Below are 9341 nucleotides of genomic sequence, written 5' to 3'. Positions count from 1 at the left end.
AGTGCTGGGATTACAGGCATGCACCACCCCGCCTGGCTCGTGAGGTCTACTTTAAAAAAAATCCTATTAAAGAGAAAAACTAAACATTCTACAAGTGGTCTTTTTCATAATTTCCCACTTAATGGGGACAATTGTGGGATTTCTGTAATATTTTCTGAATCATGAATAATGTCATACACTGCTAATCTAATTTATTCTTTGCAAATTCACTGCATTTGTCACATAACATCATCATCTGCTATCACTTATTTTTAAAAAGCTACCCAAAAATACAGCAAGTTCACAAACAAACATTTAAGTTCACACCAGCAGTAAAAATATGGCTTTAATTTTCTTTTGACTGAAAAGTATTAAAAAAGTCATTTGTACGGCTGACTGGTAAGTGAGGTTGGAGTTAATTTGCATCTAGCTTCTCATTAACTTCATCTTGGCAGGCGGGGCTGCTCAGCCAGTGTGTTGCTCTAGGGATCTCAGACGCTTCTGTGATTGTCGTTAAGTGCTCAGCCCTTTGTGTGTTATGATTTGGTGCCTTTTATACCGGTGTTCTCATGACCAGATCTCACTTGGTAACCTGCTTACCCATTTCTTGTGTTTTCCTCTCAAACATTAATCAAGCAAACTGATTATTTACCAATTCCTTAGTGCTTCAAGAAAAGCCCATGAGCATAAGGTAGTCAAGATTGGAGCTGTTCAGAACCTAAATGAATCCTGTTCTACATTTTGGACCTAAAGGCATTCATGAAAGAGAACTACTGCGCTTAAACGACGAAGAATATACTTAATTCAGTATTTTCATTAGCCAGCAGGTGAGGCGATGAGCCATTGTTTGTCTCTTTATGAATTACCTTGTGTTTCCTTATAACTTACGTTTTTATTACAGAGTCCAATAGCTGTTGGTATATTATCTTCCATTTCCGTATGCTTATGATTAAATCATTGAAAAACTCACCTTTAAAACTCATGCAGTCCCATTCTAAGCGTTAAATGTATAATAAAAGTCCTATTTTAAATTGTTTTCAGCTTCTGGATATAGCAGCAATAAAATACTAATTTGTGGGTATTTAAGAAAGCCTAGAGAATAAAACTCGTACTTTAAAAGGTTCCTTTTCAGTTTTCTTACTTTATAACAAAAAGTGTAATTTTCACCTCCCTAAAGCCATCTGTCTCTAAACCTCTGGTTGGGTTTGTGTGTTTTTTAACTAGACTTTCAGAGCAGTTCGTGCAGAACACAGTGGTGGGTACAAGCGGTGTCCGCGACCCCCTTGCTTCCGGGCACGCATGCGCAGCCCTGCTTCGCCACGCAGCCCCTCCCCAGTACACACGCTGTGCCCGGTGAGCTGCATTGAGCCAGTAGGGTCCACGCCTGAGGGCATTCTCTGGTTTTAGCCAAATGTTCATGTATCATTTTTTTTATTAGTGCATTTGTGTTTGTGCTACGTAGGATACATAATACATTCATCATGGGGAGTTGGGTGCGTGGGTCCATGATTGTATTGTGCAGTATCTTCACTGCCTACAGAATGCTCTCTTGATTTTTCTTATTTTTATTAGATAGGGTCTGTGTGTAGCGCAGGCTGGCCTCAAACTTGAGGGAATCCTCTTGCCTCAGCCTCCTGAATGCTGGGATTACAGGCATGCGCCTGGCCTCGGAATGCTTTCTCGAGAACGCCAGAGATAACCCCAAAGCCCTTTTTACTGTCCCTAATTTTGTCTTTCAGAAAGTCACATCATTGGAACCAGGTAGTATTTGGGCTTTTCACATGGGCTGCTTTCACTTAACATCCATTCCCGTTTTTTCCCAGCCTTCACCTGAGTTGGTAGCTCCTTTCTTTTTCCTTCTCTCTTTTTTTTTTTTTTTGTCTGCTTTTTGAGACAGGATCTCGCTATGCAGTTCAGGCTGGCCTTGAGCTCACTTTGTAGCCCAGGCTGGCCTCGAACTCACAACGATCTTCTTGCCTCAGCCTCCCGAGTGCTGGGATTACAGGCATGCGCCACCACGCCCGGCTTGGTAGCTAGCTCATTTCATTTCAGCTCTGAATAATACTCCACTGCCAGAATGGACCATAGTTTACCCTTTTACCTACTGAAGGACATATTGGTTCTTACAAATTTTGATGACTGCAAGGGTTCTATAAACATCTGTCAGCCGGGGATTTAGCTCAGCGGCACAGCGTCTGCCCAGCAAGAGCGAGGTCGTGAGTTCGATTCCTGGTACCAAAAAAAGAATACAATATAAACATCTGTCTAGTTTTTATATAGACATAAATTTTCAAGTCCTGGATAAACCTAAATGTTTGTAAATAGTGAGAAAACTTTGTTTCAAAAGCCAGGATAATTTTTTTCCTGCCTAAATCCTCTGGTGCAGGGGTGGGTGCCTCACTGTGCTTGTGACCAGTAGTGGACTCAACGTGCATCAGAATACACACACACACACACACACACACACACACACACACACCAGCCCAGCGTTTTCCAAGTTCTCAGATGATCGAGGCTGCCAGGGATACAGCCCACACACTTTGAGAACCCCTCCTGCCCGGAGGTGCTGAGCGCGGAGGGCTGTGAGAGGTGTGAGGCCCCGAGATCTCTCTCCAGCCCTGCTCCAGACCGCGAAGCCGTAGCATGCTCTTCACCAGCGCCAGGTTTTGACTTTGGTGATGTGGAAGTCTGAGTTGACGCTGCCTCCAGAGATGTAATGCTGTTATCTTTGGCTACAAAGCAACCTTGCTAACTTGGAGCTTGATTTGTTTTTTTTTTTTTTCTCAGTACCAGGGATCAAACTCACGACCTTGCGCTTGCCAGGCAGGCGTTTATGCCATTGAGCTAAATCCCCAGCCCCCAGAGCTTGATATTTAGTATACTGAAATAGTGACTTGTTTTCTAACGTTGCGGGAGTTTCACCCTGTGGCTATTTTCTCTGAGGCTGGAGACTGTATTTATCTTCCTAGTGGCCGCTTACCTGGTAGAAGCAGTGGGCTTACTAAGTTAAATTGTTACTTATCCTACTCTTTGTAAACCATTATCACACCTCTGGAATTCACCCCCACTTTCAACTTTATACTACTCCAGAGGTCTTTTCCCCCTAAGAATAAGTCCCCCCTAAAACAAACTATAAAACGTTTCCAAACCTGTAGCTTCCCAAATCACATGAACTTCATGTTTTTCAACCCCAAGCACAGTTTGAACAATCTGAAACGCTCCAGTTGTGAGAAGCTCCACCCTTAGGCACTGAGCGCTTTACGAGGAGTGAATGTTCCCTTCCCGCCTGTCTCTGTAGCTCTCTACAGTAAAGATCAAACCCAAGGCCCTCCCGTGGAGCGACATCCCCAGTAGCTCAACCTTTGTTTTTAATTTTGAGCCGAGTTCCCACTGAAGCACTAAGTTGTCCAGGCTGGGTTTGACTTCGGAATCCTCCTGCCTCAGCCCCCCAGAATGCTGGGCTACAACTGTGCGGCCGCGCCCAGCTCCCACTGCTGCTCTGGCTGTGCAGCCGCCACCCCGCCAGCCCCCTCCGAGCTGAGCCTCTTCCCGCAGTGGAGGTGGCCCCCTGCTGTTCGTGCTGCCTCCTGCCTCCCATCCTCAGGTGACCGGCTGCAGAGAGCGGCCGGGTCCAGCCCAAGGGCTGGTCAGTGCAAGAACGTAAAGTCCTGGGCCTTTGGCCGTCCGTCGGGACAGCTCTGAGAGGCTCTTCCAGTTTTGGAGAATTCCTCCAAAACATTGCCAGAGGCCTTTGTTAAAACCATTGTCTGACTGCTCAGCCCGCCTTCCTTGATGCCACCCATGGTGATCTCCCAAGGAAGCCCGAGTTGGCGCTAACCCAGCAGCTGCTGGGGAAGCGGGACCTATTTCAGTGAGTGCTGGACAGGGTCCCAGCCCGCCGACTCCGGGTTGTGTAACCTGGCCGCCCCCGGCCGGCAGGCAGAAGCCGGTGGATGACCACAGCCGGAGCACAGAGAGCGCCTGGCGAACACATGCGGTCCTGCAGCCGACTGGCGCTGAGCTAGGGTGGCTGAGGAAGCAGACCCTTAAACGCTGTGCAAAGAGTTAAAGGTTAAATGGGATTAAGTGGTTGTGTCCTGGAGAAAGCCAGTGATGAATCACCAACTGGGCAGGGCGGTTAAGTGGGAAAACGAGGGGTCACCCCGGGGAGCGCGTGGGGTATGGGTGAGAAGTTGTGAGGCTCGGGCCTAGGAGTCACCATGCCCGCAGCGTTTCAGAGGAGGCTGCGCAGACCCTCGCACCTGCCTCTGTAGGTGTCACAGCCCTGATCGCAGGGGGCTCTGGATAAGGGGTGGGGGCCCTGGGCTCTTGCACACAGGGAGGCTGAAGCCCTCCAGTCCCTGGGCTCAGCTCCTCGTTAAAGAGCACCCATCCCCGTGCCTGAAGGTCATGCCACGCTCTCTGCCTTACCGGGCAACAACAGCGCCCCTGGGGACCCACCTCCACTCGCCCTGCTAACACAAGGCAGTGACTAAGGTTCAGTTACTGAACAGCCCAGCTGCGCTCAGACAGGTCCAGAGCCGTCCTTGAGGGACCTCGGTCTTTGCCTGAGAGGAGCTGCTGTAAAAGAGCAAGACAGGTCCTCCTTGAGGTCTGGCTTCCTGTCCTGCCTGTGATCCTTATACACATTCTCACCTCGGTGTCATCTGCCATGTGTGATGCGATCGTGTGATACGATCGTCAGAGGCTCCCAATCCTGGACTTTCAGCCTCCAAAACCGTCAGCTAAGCTGGGCATGGTGGCACACACTTACAAAGCTTCTCGGAAGGCTGAGGCAGGAGGAGCACGTGAACCTCAAGGTCAGTCTGGGCCACATAGCAAAGCCCTTTCTTTTTCTTTTTAAATAACAAGAACAAATAAAACCCACCACAACTGTGATCTAAAGCCTCAGGTGTTTTGTCAGAGCAACCAAAACTAAGATAAACCCCTTAGCAAGGATCCTGAAAGATGGTGCTATACTTTTAAGATGGCTTTCAGAAATTCAAAGAAGCCACCGGGCGTGGTGGCACATGCCTGTAATCCCAGCACTCGGGAGGCTGAGGCAGGAGGATCATTGTGAGTTCACCAGCCTGGGCTACAAAGTGAGCTCAAGGCCAGCCTGAACTGCAGAGCGAGACCCTGTCTCAAAAAGACAAAAAAAAAAGAAATTCATATAAGCCAACAACCCATGCTAAGTGAAGCAGACATGCTAGAACTGTTGAGGAAAAGTGGGGAAGAGGATTAAAGGAGTCCTGTAGTAGGCTGGGGATAGAATGCTTGCCTAGCATGCTAGAAGTGATCCAAAACAATGGGTTTTGTAACCAGATCACCCTCTGGCTAACTGGCAAAGAGAACCCTGTCACTCCTAATAGAGCACACATAATAGGGATTAATGCTCAGCACCATTAAAAAGCAATCAATCAATCACTCCTACAGGGAACATGCCAGAATGGATACAGCATGGGTCTGATAATCAAGCCATCAGAAAACTGGCGCACAGGAAGGCCCAAGGAACACTTTTTTGTCAAAGCAACAGGGACAGCCGGGCGTGGTGCCACACACCTGTAATCCTAGCACTCGGGAGGCTGAGGCAGGAGGATCATTGTGAGTTCGAGGCCAGCCTGGGCTACAAAGTGAGCTCAAGGCCAGCCTGATCTGCATAGCAAGACCCTGTCTCAGAAAGACCAAAAAAAAAGCAACAGGGAAGGCTCAGGTAAGAAATACCTGTCCAAAAGCTCCACGATGGTGCCTCTGCAGGCCATGATGTACAGTAGGAAATGCACGTGAAGAACTGGGCTCCTCGGTGGTGGAGGATAGGATCCCAGCATCACAGAGGCCAGGACTCTCAGCCATCAAAAACATGATTGGCTCAAAAATCCTAATGCGAATGGCAGTTCAGAATGTCAACAAGCGTTCTCCGATACACAGAGAGCTACAGAGATGGCTGAGAAAAACTGGCTTCTCTAGGGAAGATAAATGGGCAGTCTTTAAGGTTTCAAGCGATGCAATCAGAAGAAATTACAAATACTTTCTCAGCAGTGAGTAGCCAGGATTCCTTGCCCGGTTTCCTGATCTGAGCCAGTTTGCAGCTTCTGGAGGAGAACCTCGGTCCCGGGAGGAAAGCGCCTCCGTCACTCCCGCAAGTGTACACGGTAACAACTGCCCAGTCCTGATCCAAAGGGACCTGTGGCCATGGATCAGGGTGGGTGCTCTGGTCTGAACATGCTCCCTAAGTTTGGTGGCGGGGAGGAGGGTGTGTGGTGTGGGGACTGAACCCAGGGGGCGCTCTTCGGCTGAGTTCTATCCCCAGGCGTATTTCCGTTCTTTACTTTGAGACAGGGTCTCACTAAGTCCTCTAAGTTGCCTGGGCTGGCTTCAGATTTGTGATCTTCCTGTCTCGGTCTCCCAGAGCACTGAGATTACAGGTACGTATCTCAATGCCTACCTCCATGTATCTCGTTCTAGTGACAGAAACAGACTAAGATCATACCTCAGCGTCCCAAGGACTGTTAGACACAGCGTATGGGTTGACATCCATGGCCTGGGACCCAGATTGTCCTCATGACAGCCTCCCCTCCATCTTAGACGGGGTCAGCGTGGAGAGATCAGGTAACAGAGGAAGCGTGGGATCATGACCCGCTCACGCTGTAAAAGCGGGTCCATGGTCATTTCCGAAGCCCCCAGTGTATCCTTGAGTCAGACCACATTTGCTCCTTGGCTTCCCTGTGGCTATCATAAAGGGGGGAGGGTAAATAGAAGCCTCTGGCCTTTTTCTTGCCCCTTGCTGGCCCCAGCAGAGAATTTAAAATAATGCCACATCCCGGGAAAGGGGCAGACGTGGATGCAAGGAGATGGCCCCTGTGTGCAGCCTTTCACTTTTCCAACTTACCCCTACGAGACCCAGACCACACGTGAGAGTGACAGTGGGCCGCCGAGAACACCAGCGGGCGACAGCTCCCGCTGCGGCTGTGCTAAAGTGTTTGAGCAGAAGGAGAGGAAGAGCCGGTGTGTAGACTGTTAGGGTTAATATGGACAAAGGTAGATGCTTCTGCACCTGCTGCTGCTCACTCAGGTTGTTTTCACATGCGGGCTGTTATCAGCAGCGCTTGCCTGGCAAGCGCAAGGTCCTGAGTTCAATTCCTGGCACCAAAATAAATAAATAAATAAAAGTAATGCTGTGATGCACGTGGCTGTAAATATCTATTTGGGGTCCTGTGTTCAATTATTTTGGGCATATCTGCATATTGATTTTGGGGGGTGGAAATAGAGGAAGTTGCAAAGCGCAGGCGGAGAGCTTCTGGGTACCTTTCCTTGTTTCCATATTGGCTTTTTGTTGTTGTTGCGCAGAGGTGTCTCGCTAAATTGTTCAGGATGGCCTCAGGCTCATGATCCTCCTGCCTCAGCCTCCCGAGTGCTGGGAGTACAATCATGCAGTACCATGCTCTGGAACAGGAACTCCAGTGCTCTCCCTTCCTGGGGCATTTCTCTCATGTGGGGCATGTACGGGGTGCCCAAGCCACAGTAGCACAAGTGCTGTTAATTGAGCGTTCTCCTCTTCACAGTGGGTGGTCTTGTGTGTCTGAAATCCATTAAGGATTTTTTTAGGGTTTTAGAACTAAAAAAATCTAAAGCACATTTGGGGTTGCTAAGGACAAATACAAAGAGGATTATTCAGTGTGAATAATGAAAATAGCTAAATAAACACAGATTATTGATATAACCACATCTGGGCCAAGTTTTCAGAATCCCGCCCCTCCCCGACGTTCACACCACAGCAGCTGCATCTCCTATGCTGAGGGACGCGGGCAAACACACTCTTGGTCTCCTCTGGTGCCATCATTTAAGATGTAAGGAGGGCCAGGGATATAGTTCAGTGGCACAGCACTTGCCTGGCAAGCCTGAGGTCATGAGTTCGATTCCTGGTACCAAAAAAAAAAAAAAAAGATATAAGGAAAGCCATTAGGGTCTCAAGTGTGCAGTAAAATCATCTCTGTCTTTTAAAAACCTACTGTTTCTAAATTTAGTACCTGGTTCAGTTTCATACCTTCATGTGAACTGTGAACTTTGGACATTTTCTCTGAACCATAAAATAAAACTTCCTGGTTTCATAATGCTTCAGCGTCACTTGCAAGTACAGAAACTGCTAAGGTTTTTTTTTGTTTTGTTTTGTTTTGTTTTTTTGTCTTTTTGAGACAGGGTCTCGCTACGCAGTTCAGGCTGGCCTTGAGCTCACTTTGTAGCCCAGGCTGGTCTCGAACTCACAACAATCCTCCTGCCTCAGCCTCCCGAGTGCCGGGATTACAGGTGTGCACCACCACACCTGGAAAAGAATTTCTCAATTTTTAACACGTTTTAAACTTTGGCTTTTTTTTTTTTCCGGTACCGGAAATACAAACTCAGGACCTTACTCTTTCCAGGCAGGTGCTTGTGCCGCTGAGCTATATATCCCCGGCCTACCAAGGTTAAAGTAACACGCAGTAGACTTTTTTGATCATGGCTTTGGCCTAATATTCACTTAAAACTGGTAAGGATTCAAAGAATTAAATGACTTGAAGCAAGCCAGCTCACCTTCAGGAAAGGGCAGTGATAATGCCGGAAGGAAGAGTGCTTCTTAAAACACACATCATGTCTGCCTCTCCCGCCCGCACTCCCCAGGCCACCGCTGCGTACTAACCAGCCCGTCTCCTGATGCCCCCACCTCCCGCTCCAGCCGTGCAGAATGCACACGGAGCTTTTATTCAAGGCGTTCCACTTCAAGGAAAGGCTGTGCAAGGCCACATTTTCTGTACTTTTTAGAATGCAAACCTTGAAAGAGAAGAAGAATGTGATTTTCTTCTGCTGTCACTCCTCGGGGATTACAGTAAGAGTTAAGAAGTACATTCTTCCTCTAAAACTTAGATCATGGCAGCAATATATTCTGTACCCAAGTAGCTAAGCACACATGTCATGGTTCCCTGCGTGGCGAGATCTAACTCCGTGAGGAGAAGCTGGCTGAGGGCAGCTGGACTCCCGGCATCCAGAGCAGTCCCTGGCACAGGTTACAGCACGTGTGGGCTTTGAAGAATAACGGGCGATTTAACCAGACTGGCACCAAGAGGTGGTGCTGCGGTAATATAAAGGAGGGGTGAGCCAAGCACCCCGGCCACTTGGGAGGCTGAGGCAGGAGGATTCCAAGTTCAAGGCCAGTCTGGGCAATTTAGCAAGACTGTGTTTTAAAATAAAATATTTAAAATGGGCTGGGAATGTAGCGCAGTAGTAAGTAGTGTTTGCCTAGTGTGTGTGAGGCTCTGGGTTCAATCCCTTGTACTGTGGAAAGAAGGGAGGGAAAGAAGGGAGGGAGAGGGAAAGGAGGGGAGGGGGAA

This window comes from Chinchilla lanigera, unplaced genomic scaffold, assembly GCF_000276665.1.
Source record: "Chinchilla lanigera isolate Chin_1 unplaced genomic scaffold, ChiLan1.0 scaffold00077, whole genome shotgun sequence".
Lineage (NCBI taxonomy): Eukaryota > Metazoa > Chordata > Mammalia > Rodentia > Chinchillidae > Chinchilla > Chinchilla lanigera.
This window is presented reverse-complemented; position numbering follows the sequence as displayed.